Genomic DNA, 13183 nt, shown 5'->3' with positions numbered 1-13183 from the left:
GCTAGCTGATAGTGCAGCCACTGATCTTGTCACATCCAGCCTAAATGCACTCTCTTTTCCTAAACCTTATACTGGATAAGATCACCTTACAGTTGGTAATGGACAAAATCTTCCAATTACACACATAGGTAATGTTCAATTCCCTACTCAAAATTCATCTTTGCATCTTAATAATGTCCTTAGATTGCCATCTATTGCCGTAAATCTAGCTTCTATTCACAATATCTGTCATGTTAACAATTGTTAGTGTTATTTTGATGAAAATCTTCTGTCTATTTAGGCTTTGGCCACGGGGAAAGTCCTTTACCAGGGCAAGAGTGAATAGGGTGTATACTCTATCCACCCCAGTAAAGCTACTAATTTGTCTTTACAGTCTAGAGTCTGCAATCATGTTTCTTCTACTCCTTCAACTTGGGACATATGGCATAACATGCTTGGACATCCTTATGCTTAAGTCCTATAATCTCTTTTTCCACAATTTCAGTTTTTGCTAATAAGTGTAATCTCATATCTTGTACACATTGTCTTAATGGTAAAATGCATAAGCTTTCATTTCCTAATTCTCAATTTATTGAATCTGTTCACATGTTCCACACCACTCCCATTCCTTCCATCAAATAGGTGAAACTTTAGGGGTTCATACCTTTTAGGATAGGGCTTGCTGAGGAGCTCTGCTGGAAAAGGGGGATCCCGAGAGAATTACTTAGAGATCCCCGAGAGTTTCTCCCTTTCTTGCTCAAGAAGAGCATTTGCATTTGCTAGGATGAGATATTGGAGATTAATTCCCCCTCCTACTACTAACCTTCCTTCTAGCTGGCCTCTCTCTTGGTTGACTAGTGGAGGGGCGTTGTCCCTAATTTCCTAGGTTCTTCTTTCCTTGAGGAGACAAATCTCTTGTTGGAGATCCTTCATCATTTCTGTCATTCGAACCATGGGATCTGGTTCTTGTGTCACACGCCTTGGCCCTGAGGCAACTTCATGTTCTGCTAGGGGTACCTCATTCCTTTGCCTAGAGGCCACTTCATTCTCTCCCACGAGTTCTGATGTCGCAGATGGCAGGTTGGTACCTTTACTGTTCCTTTGCAAAAGGAACTGCTTCTTCCCTCTCCTTTACCTAGTCCCCAGTGGAGTCGTTTTAAAATGTGGGTTCCTGTTTTGGACAGTACCCAAGCCCAAATAATGATAAGGACCTTGGGTCTCCCAAGAAATAATGTTTGTTAGTTGGTGGACTGGACTTGGTTTACCGCAACTATATTGGGCTAATTACGAACTAGTTTGTGCATAAAACATGGGCCTTACAACACACACACACACATATTGTAAAATGAGTGGCTAAGGAACAATAAAAGAATTATTAATAAAATGCAAGCAAGAACGTCAGAGATCCTCAAAAAATAGAGTAATAGGTCATTGTATTAAGTTTTAGCATATTGGACCCTATTTCTCGCTAGGATATGTCACTAGATTCAAATAAGTTTAAAAATCACAAACTTGGATATCTCTTTTTAGACTTCCAATTGTATCCTCAAGCACTTGTTACAAGATCCTTCACATTGCCTTTGTTTTCTCTCTATTTTTTTGATGCTTAATGAGTCTCTCTGATGCTCTTTATGTTCTGGTTAATAGTGGCTAAATGCCCTTTGTTGGTTCTTTGATCCTCCTTTTATAGTACCATTCTAGGGTTTTTGGCATGCCATGATTCCATCCTTTTGCTGCTCTAGGTACCAGAACCAATGTTGTGCCAGTAACATTGGTGGTTGGTCGTTTCTTTATTTCTTCATTATATTCTTCTTTTGAGATTTGTCTCCCAAAAGTTCCCAGTTGACTTTCCTATTTTGGGATATCCTGATGAGGCAAGTTCAAATACCTTTCCCAAGTCAGGGCTTACAATCCTTCTCCCAAAGTTATAAAAAGACTTTTCAGAGCCTTTTTAGCTGTACCACCCTTTGTCTCTTTCCTTCAAATAGGTAGATTCCTTCATGGCATATTGAAAGACTCCCAGCTACCATCCTTTAGTTCCCCTTCTTGCTTTTACCGAGATATTAGGCTCCCTTTATCATGTGCTGATTCCTAAGTCATCATCTGTTCCCAAAGCTTTTCTTTTGAGTTGTGGGCGGCTAATGTGACATGACTTCCTTCGTTCCTTGTGCCCATGGGCATGCCTCTCTGAGCTGTCCACATCCCAGCTGGTTCTTTTTTGCACTTCCTAAGGATCCCCCCTGGCTCTGGTAGTTTCAAGGTATCCTGGTCCAGTCCCTTTCTTCTTTTTAGGCTCCCCTAGGCACCCCCTTTTACATAGGGTTGGGCCAAACTTCCTATTTTTAGAGTTGAGAAGTGAAGTTTCATATTGAATAATAAAAACTCACTTAGTGTATAAAACACATGTAAATGTTTAAATCCCCAAATACAAATTTTTCAATACAAGCTTATATTCAAACAATATATTTGCGGACTATGAAATATAAGCAATACCCAAATTAGCAAACTACTTTAAGCCATTAATTAATCACAACCAGTAGAAATTAAATGCTAAGAGTAAGAGAAAGAGAGATGCAAATACAAGATAACACCAGCACATGTTATCGAAGAGGAAACTAAAAAACTTGGTGAAAAACCTCTTCGCTGCCCTCCAAGCGATAAATGATCCACTAGAAAATCAGTTGGGATCAAGGATGTCAATATCGTACCGGTTTGGCCACCGGTACAATATATTTCGGATACCGGTCAATACCGGTGTACCATTTCAGGTTTAAAGCTATTTTTTATATTTATAAATAAATATAAATATATATATATATATTTTTATGTATGCATGTATGTATGTGTCTATGCATATATATATTATAATAAATATAAAAGTTTACCATAAAACATTTCCTCAATTCAGAACTAAATATTCATGGTTTTATACTTTAGTATCAATTAAAAGGGAAAAAAAATAAAAAAAAATAAAATAGAAAGCTTAAAAGTTACCATTGCATACTAAGAAAACAAATAATACTAATTAGTTAATACAAATAAGTTATCATTCTGTCCTAACAAAAATTCAAAAATTACAAAACTTAAAAAAAAAAAAAAAAAAAAAAAAAACTTTTTTCTGTACCGGCTGATATTGCCCGAAATTGGCCGGTACAAGGCCGGTACAGTCGGTATTTTTTCCGGTACGAAATAGGGGGGTCGAGCGTACCGGGTTGCTGGCCGGTACGGTATATTCCGGCCGTACCGGCCGGTACAATACAGAATTGACAACCTTGGTTGGGATACATGAATAATAATAGACTCTCCAAGCCTAATCTACCCAATGCACCTAAGCTCTCCAAGCTTCTTGCTCCAACAAAGTTACGCCTAATTGTGTCTTCTCTAACATTCTGGATCCCGCAATTAGCCCATTGCATAAACCAATATGAATTGTTTCTCTCTTGAACTGCTTCTCAAACACTAAGAACCTTCTCACTACTCTAAATTTGGTGAGGTAAGGATTTGGTTTATGATCCTCTCATGGGTATGACAATGGAGAGGGTGAGAGTAGAGGAATTTGGAGAATCAAGTGTATAAGATTGTGGATGAATTAATCTTATTTTTCTCTAGGGTTTCTCTCTCAAAATTCTCTCTGGAAGATCTCTACATTTTTTGGGTATGAGGGTATTTTTTAGTAGGGTATGGGATGGAATGTGAAAAGTCATTTTTCAGCAAAACAAGGTGAACTGGTGAGTCACTCGTGACTGGGATGAGTCGCAAGTTCCAGTCGCCAATTACCAGACTAGGCCAAATTGTACTTTTTGTTCTATAGTGATCCAGCTGGCTTGACTCTTCATCTTCTTGCATGCTTCACACGTGTGCTTCATTTTGGCGAGTCACCACTCACGAGTCAGTCGCGAGTCCAGTCTTAAGTCACCTTCTTGTTACACACTCTTGATCAAATCTTCACACTCTCTCACATACAACCCTTACATTATTTCCACCTAAATACAAGGTTTCTAAATGCTGAATTATAAGCAAATTTGGTATGGAATAAAGCCAATACATAGTTGAATAAATTCAACTTTACAAATACTAATGAGAAAAATGAGTAGTTATAATATAAGTGAGTCCAAACTTATAAATTTAAACTTTTGAATCAAGTAGTACCCATCGGTTAGGGTTAGGGTTCCAATCCCCTAACCCTATTGTTGACAAGTTATTGTTGTAATGCTCTCCTTTATTAGAAGAGTTAGGGTTCCAATCTCCCCTTCCTATTGTTGTAATGATCAAATTATAAAAATAAAATAAAAAATAATTATTTTGTTTTGCACTCAAAGTTGATTTTTTTTTTTTTTTTTCCAGATTTTAGTTAGCTTGACTAGTAAAGCCTTTTTTGCTCGAATAAGAGATTTTGAGTTCAAATTCCACCAACACGAAAAATAAACTGGTGTCTCAACATGATACTAGGTAGCAATCACTATTGAGCTGACGGCATAGGTCGAAATTCTATCCAATCTATTAAAATTAAAATTATTATTATTATTAGCATTATTATTATTTAAATTGGTTTCCAAATAGGATATGACAACATAATTTTTTTTATATTAGAGAATTTATGACTGTCTGTGATGACGCATAGAAAATCACTAAGTCACTTGCACGACAGAGAATGTTGGAAGACCTTCAAGAAAGAAATCACACTATGTGGTTTTCTATTTTCTAAGAAACATGTGGCATTGTATATGTATGAACCATTAAACTAAAAGATCACACTATGTGGTATTTTTTTTCTTTTCTAGAAAAATGTGGTATTATATGTATAAATCATTGAACATTTGTCAAAACAAACTAAATTGTTCATATGATGACAAGTATCGTTATTATTTTCACATGGAACAATACTACATGAGGGTTTTGTGTTACACTCAAAATCCCATGGAGTTCATTTGTAAAAACAAACTAAATTGTTCATATATTGACAAGTATTGATACTATTTTCACATAGAACAATACTACATGAGCGTTTTGTGTTACATTCGAAATTTCATGGAGTTTACACTCAAAACCTTCATAGAGTTAGAGGTTTAAATTAACCAAGATATTTATAAACAATTTTGGCTCAATCATATGTTGCTAATGAGAATATTAAAACCCTTCTATTGAAAACAATATAAAGTATTAGTTGAACTATAAAACTATAACAAATACAACCATTAAACATGTTAGAGAATGTAAAAACTAAAAAGGATAGGCACTGAGTAATTTGCAAGGTAACTGAAGACTTTTTTTGCAGCATGGGAATTAATTATAAAGTAATGCTACAGACACAAACTATTTTACAACATTTTTACAAACTACTGATGTGGTTTTAGTATTTTCCAAATACTTATAGCAAGTAAAAATGTGATGTTAGTGATAGACCCATATTAGAACTAGTAAGAATTTGCCACATTAGCCGTTTGTAAAAATGTTATAAAATAATTTTTTTTTTTTTTTAGAATCTTATAAAATAGTTTGTGTCTGTAGCATTACTCTTAATTATATGCTTGAGGTAAATTATATTTCTTTATACTTGAGAGTACAAATAAATATCTGCTATTCTGCTATATAAACATCAGAGCAGAGCAAAGGAAATGAGAGAAGAAATGGCGCCAAAATTCTAACAAACTAACTACCTAGCTCTAACTACACGGAGCCAATCATTTCATGACACCTGGACAGCTTCAGTAAATGTTTCTGGTGTTAAGTTGTGCACGTGCTGATCTTTATATTTTTATCTCGCTTTTGACTAACAAAAAGAAAAATAGGCCTTTCTTTGAGTGCGCCCTTTATTCCTTACCCTGTAGAATAAAGTCTTCAAAAAAGAATAAAATAAAAATGAGACCTACTTTTCTATTTATTTATTTAATTTTTTTTTTTTTGATAGGATCTACTTTTCTATTTGTTAGTCAAAAGTAGGCCTTTCTTTGAGTGCGCCCTTTATCTTTCTTTATAATAAAGTCTCCAAAAAAGAATAAAATAAACATGAGACAGCGTTCACATGTCTGAGTCTGACCAATTAACCATTTATACATATAAAGACAAAGAAAGAAAGCGCTTGAGTTTAAAGCAGCTTATGTGTGAAAGTTGAAGTGGTGCCCGAGGAACCATTATATTATAGCAATGAAGTGGGAAAAGATGAGGTATCTTTAAAATTGTGACTTTTTTTCTTAAATAGATTATTGGATTTTGTTAGAGCATTTACACTGTGCATTAACTATTAAAATATACTAACTTTATAATATGCACGATGCTCTCAGAGCATTCCCATCAAGAGAGTCAAAATTTTTAATATTTACCATCTCAAAACATTACCTTTTAGTTTTTAACACCTCACTTTATAATACATCACACATCAAAGATTTTATTTTTTTACCACTTCATTTAGATATTATTTTTTTATTCTCTGTATGTTTCTTTCTCTGTCTTCTTATCTGTGTCTCTCCCTTTCTCTGAAAACCCACCACTTTCTTTGCAAACCTACACCCACAGCTAGCCACTACCAGCCACCACCATCGAAAACAAAAAAATAAAAATCGGCACCACCATAGCTACAACAACTGCCACTGTCACCACCACCCACAACCATGACCACCAACCACCAAAATCATAACCAAATCACAAACTCAAACCCACAACCTCATCACCATTCACCACCAACAACCAGAAAAAGAAAAAGAAAAACAACCCTCTTAAATCACAACCAAATCACAAGCCCACAACCTAGCAAACCCACAACTTAGACCCATGCCGATCACAATTCTAAATCACAAACCCACAACCCAGACCCACACCGATAACAATCCCAAATCACAAACCCATAACCCAGACCCACACCGATCACAATCACAACCAAACCACAATTCCAACAACCACCACACTGATCAGAGACCCACGCCAATCAACTCGATGACCCATGCTGAACTCTTAGCCGATGACCCACGTCGATCTCCCCTCAACGTCGATGTCCACGTCGTGAAATAGAGAGAAACAGAAGCTATGGGAAAGAGAGAGAGGAGAGAGAAGAAAGAAGAGAAAAATAAAAAAGAAAGAGAAAAAGTTATTGTTGAGAATAAAAATAATAATATTTAGTTTAACATTTATGCTACAGTGAGCTGTTATTGATAACAGCTCACTGTAGTTGTGTGTCAAAATTTTTGGCATTTGAAATCTTTGATGTAGTGGGTATTTTTGTGTATTGGTGGTAAAATTTAGCTTTAAGCATTTTTAGCATCCTTAATGGGAATGCTCTTAGTCAGAAATGCACCATCTAATCCTGAAACACAATGAATGTATAGCAGCTAAGACATAATAAGATTAATATTTAACTCTAAAATTGAGTTCAATGATTGCGCATCATACCAATGCATGTGAAATATTAGTTTCCTGCTTAGTGAGGGAGGTAGAAATTTATACAAATCAATAATTTTTTGTTAAATGAATTAAAGATTACACATTAGAGTATATTTATTTTTCGTGGGTTCCAATTAAGTCAGTTGGTAAAGATGCTATAGGTTGAAACTTTATAAAAAAAAAAGTTTTAAGTAACATAAAGTGTATATAAATCAATTAATTTTAAGTGAATTAAATAATAAACGTCACTTATATATGCCTTAATATACAAAGGAGTATCATAGAAATATAATCATAACATTAAAAGAAAACTTTTCTTTTTGTTTATGGGTTGCAATGTAGAACATGTCTCAAATTTGTAACCATAAAATTTATAGCATCTTTTCCAAAAAAGAAAAAGAAAAATCCATGCATTTATGTATACCTAACTCTCAAAATGCAAAATGAAAAGGAGTTTGTTTTAGGGGAAAAAAATAAAGAAATTTTACTAAAGATATATATTTATATTTTTGGAACATATAGTAAGATGTACCAAAAAGAAAATATAAATAAATATAGATAAATTGGGGTGTGAAGTGTTAATTCTTACTATCAAGTTATCTTGTATTGTAGAATTGAACAATGCCACGTACCATAAGACCAAAAAATAAAAAAATGTTGAAGAATCATGTACACATAAATCTTTTTTTTTTTTTTTTTTTTTTTAAGTTTAAATTTTTTAGCTGCTTCAATAACAAATACAGTAAGAAATAAAGATCTGATTCGACATGTCGAGCGTATAAAGAATTTGTAGAACCAATACTTATTTTACTTAATCAGTACCAGGAGACAGGGAGTATTTAATTTTTCTACATAATCAGTTTGCAAGTGGCCTCACCATCTTCCAGGAATCTTCCTGGTAAAATTACTGAAACATATGGGTTCCACTTCTGCCTCAATAATGACTAAAGTAATTTTCTATTCTGAGTCAAAGCAGCGTATAAGTGTCTGTAAATAAAGTTGAAATAGGTGTAAGAAGACTAACTAGGAAGACCTTCAAACAGATTACAGGTTAAGTAAAGAGTGGTGGAAATTAACTGGAAAGCAATGCAAACAACGATCTTATTGGAATAGAAATCCGTTGGCTAATTGGTAAAGTACAAGAAATGAGCTAACTTTTATGGATCAAAAGTATATATTTTTATAGAAAAATAATTTGCTTGATTTGAAGTTCCTGATTTTTGTTTAAAGAGCAAGATTTAAGTACAGTACCTAGGTATTGTTTCTTAGGTTCATCTTTTAAAATTCTGCAATATGAATTTTTTCTCATGGGATGAAAGTGTTTTTTTTAATTAAGTAGTTACATGACTGAATTTTAAAAGGAGAACCTAAAAAACAGTACCTAATTAAGGTACTATACCTAAATTTTGTCATTGTTCAAATGATTATCAGTTGGTATTATACCTAATGTCAATTAGATGAAAAATTGTTCAGCTCAAAGAAGGTGTGGAAACAAAATATTTAAGAAAAGGATTAAATAGATTCTTGGATAGAATTTAAAGATGCAAGAGCAAACATAGCTTTGTGGTAAATTTTAATTGTAATTAAGGAAACCTTTAACCTGTTCATTGCAATAGGTTGAGTGTGTTTTATTCCAACATATTATATTAAGGAAAATAATTAAATAAAAAAAAAAAAAAGACAAAAATTAATTCCCACCAACTTTTGGATGAAAGCAATGAACACTGACAAAAGTCCTCATATTATGTGCAGCTGACAAGCTCAATCAAAAATCAAAAGTTAACATGATTAACGTTAAATGTTTTTTCAAAAAGTTAAAAGTAGAATAGAGAAAAAAAGTGAGACAGATGCTCCGGCTTTCACGTCTCAAGTATTCATTTTTTCTACATAATCAATTACTTTGCAAGGCCTCTCCATTTTCCCGGAATCTTCTAGGAAATAAAAGATTTAGAATTATAGAAATATATTGGTTCTTTTTTAGCTGAGTCTGATTTATTCATAAATAGCCTAGTTATTTAAAGCTCTCTCTCTATGAAGGTTTTGAGTGCAAACTCCATGGGATTTGATTGTTTTAGGATAATACAAAACTTCTTTGTCATGTCCTAATTTTTCAAAAATGGATGTGTCTCTATGTCATACGCATACCCATATCCGTATTTGTGCCTGTACTTCCTAGATTATAGTACATTTATCTTATTTTCAATTATTTGAAAAAAAAAAAAAGAATTAGACATTTAATTCGTTCATATCCAACATATTAAAAGTATACTTGTAATATTACTGGGATTGAAGTTCATAATTGATGAAAATGCTATCCCTGTGTCCTATCAATCCAATCACAGTCTAACAACACTAATAACTGCTATGTCATCAGTGTTCAGTTCTCCCTATTGGAAACCAACCAAAAAAAAAAAAAAAACACAACTTATTAGACAAAAGGGGGTCTAGAAATGGACTTAAATGTAATTACAACATCATGTTTAGATTGTTCTAAATTCAAATGCATGCATATTGACTCAGCTAGAATCACTCTTCTTGTTAAATAAATTGACAAATATATGAAATCAAACAATGAAGACTACGTCTGAGAGATGCAAGAATCAATTTCTGAGGAGCTAAGAAACTTTCCTTTGCTGGGAGGCTGCAATTGCTATACTTAGTGCTTTATAAACAATAAGTATACTGATCTAACATCTTCTTACTGCCTAAAAGAGTCATTACGCTGATAAAGCAGCAATTTAGCAGATTCTATGGAGTTGAAGTGATAACTCATGAAGTAAGTAGCTTGGAATTCAATATACCGACAAAGAGTGATGGAGGTTTGGGGTGCCAGAGAGTTGCGAACTTGAACAAGGAAAAATGATGACGAGAGAAAAATCTGCTGAGATCTATCCTTTTGGGTGCTAAACTCACTCAAAAATTCTCTTGGGGACGGAGGAAAGTCCTTTACTTAGAGAGTTAACAAGATAGTTTATATGATCTTCTGTGGGGGATGGAAAAAAAATATTATCTTGTGGGTATGGTTACAGATAGTAGATGATGTTGCAAGTAAAAAAGCTGTCTGGAAGCTACTTAGGTCTAATTTTCTGGTTTCTATAGAGTGCAAACTTCCTCTGGTGGACATTGGAGACGTAGAAAGACCTCTTTGGGATCCTGCCAAGGGGGGCATTTATGCCAGCTAAGAAACATAGAATCAAATTTCGATTGAGGTTATCTGAGCTTAATTAGTGGAAGCTAATCTGGTTTTGTACCACCATTCCTAGACATGCTTCATCACTTGGCTTGCTAAGAAAAACAAATTACAGAATTGGGATAAACTCTTATAGGTGGGACACCAGGTGATAATCTGTGTGCTTTCTGCAGAAGCATAGGAAGTCCAGATCATTTATTTTTTAAATGCAGTTTGTCGAAATTATTACGGAGGGAAGTTGTGAAGAGATGCCTAATAGACTCTCCTGAAACAAACTGGAGTAAGGTTGGTTGAATGGGGTTTAGAAAATTTAGAAAATAAGTAAAAGCCTTCCTCATGTAAGCAACTTCAAATTTCCACATTTCGATGTAAAAAAAAGTGAGAATGCAGTTCAATGCAGGGCAATATAAAATCAAGAAACTTAAAAAGATTTTATCGGATTATATTACAAGTGACTGATCATTATGATAACTAGTTGCAGACCCATGCGATGCATGAAAATAAATAAATATTTTGTAATTGTAGTATAATGTATAAATTGTTATTTAAATTTTGTGGAAGATAATTTGTTCTTCCTATAAATTAAACAATTTCTAAAATTATTTTTCATTTATCCATCTTTACAAATATATCATTTTAATATTTTTGGTGTGTTTGATTGATATTATTCTTTTTTGAGATGGTTAATATGTTTTTAAATTATATTATGGTATGTTATAAATATTTTTCTTTTTACAACTAAACTCTTTAAATTTCAAATATATTATTCAATTTTCTCATTCTTTTAAAGGAGATTATCATGATAATCAAAATTTATCACAAAATTACACCCAATATTACTCAAATAGTCAACAGACATATTCAAATACATAGCGAAATTGTATTTTGATATAAATTCAAATTCTAACTTTCAAAATAACTAAGTATTATGTCCAAAAAAAAAAAAAAAGCTATGAGAGAGAGAGAGAGAGAGAGAGAGAGAGAGAGAGAGAGCTTGTGATGGAGAACTCAAAACACACACGTCCAAATCTTATTAACTCAAAATATTGTTATAAAAACATAATGATTCATCAACAGTGGCATGATCTAAAAAAAAAAAAAAAAGATTTAAGTAAAGTTTGATTTGATTTTAAAAAAAGAATAATGCTACAGTTATAAACTATTTTACAACATTTTTACAAATTATTGTTGTGGGCAACTTTTTATTAGATTTCATCTAGGCCCACCTCTAACATCACTTTTTTATTTACCAATAACTATTCGTCATATCAACAGTTTGTAAACTTTTTTTTTTAATGAAAAAGTTTCTCTAGCATTACTCTTAAAAAAAAGCGTAATTCAATGATCACAAACTATTTTACAATATTTTTACAAAATAATGATGTGGCCAATTTCTTATTGGTTTTCATCTAATTCCACTATTAATATCACTTATTCATTTACCAATAACCACTCACTATATCAGCAATTTGTAAAAACTTTTGTAAAAAAACGTTTGTATCTCTAGCATTACTCTAAAAAAAATGTATAGGTGAAGAAAAAAAAAGTGCTACATTGTGGGAGGCAAACAAATCATTCCTATTTCTCCCACCATTTTAATAATTATTCACTATATTAAGCTCCTTTAATTACTTCGTAAATATTTTTATTCATATTTCCCAACATTTTTTTCCCATAGTAACCTAAAAGGCATGTTATGAAAAATGAAGATTTATTAACATAAAAGGCATGATCTAAAAAAATGAAGATTTAAATAAAGTTTTATTTGATTTTTAAAAAAAAGTATAGGTGAAGAAGAAAAAAAATAAAAGTGCTATATTGTGGGGAGACAAACAAATCATTCCTATTTCTTATTAGAAACTGCAATGGGTATTTGTGTTTCGATCTGGCTTGATATCATGCTCTGATAATAAATAATATAGTAATATATTTTAGATGAGCACAAACTGGCATTGACCCCAACTTAATATATATGTGAAAATTAAAAAAAGAAAAAAGAAAAGGACTTCACTCTCTTCCGCGGTACCCAATAGCCTCCAAAAGACATAAAAGAAACTCAAATAGTGGTTTAATTTTGACTAAACATACAATAATTTCATAATTGATTCATGTAATCCATGCCTATTGGGTTGCCTTATTGGATTGTCCTATGAACTTCTGATGGCTCTTGATCTCCTTCAACAACAAAAACAACATCAATCTTACTTTAGGTTTGTTCCAGAGGGTTTGAGGGAGGAAGGGGCGTTTTGGGATGTTTTTTGAGCATGCTGGAATAGAGGAGGGGAGTTGGCCTGTTAATCCAACATCCTGGACCATAGTGAGAAACACTTCCAGCATATGCAGGCCCTTTGGTCCATTTTGTTCCACCTTGAGGAAAAGTAAAGCTCAAAAAAGGCACCCTTGTATTCAAATTTATTACATTTACATTTACTATACTGTCACTGAACAGTATTCTCCAGCCAAAAAAAAAAAACCATGAAGGTGTATGTGCCTCCATTTACACTTTCAGTGCCCATACAATTCTAATCCATATTAAACATAATAAACTAATGAAAGTTCCACTAACACTGTCAAATTTGAGCAAAATATATATTAAAAAAATTTGAAATTAATGGTCCATTCATGTAAGTGAGAAAATAG

This window comes from Quercus lobata, chromosome 4 (genome assembly GCF_001633185.2).
Source record: "Quercus lobata isolate SW786 chromosome 4, ValleyOak3.0 Primary Assembly, whole genome shotgun sequence".
Taxonomy (NCBI): domain Eukaryota; kingdom Viridiplantae; phylum Streptophyta; class Magnoliopsida; order Fagales; family Fagaceae; genus Quercus; species Quercus lobata.
Note: the sequence above shows the minus strand (reverse complement) of the source record.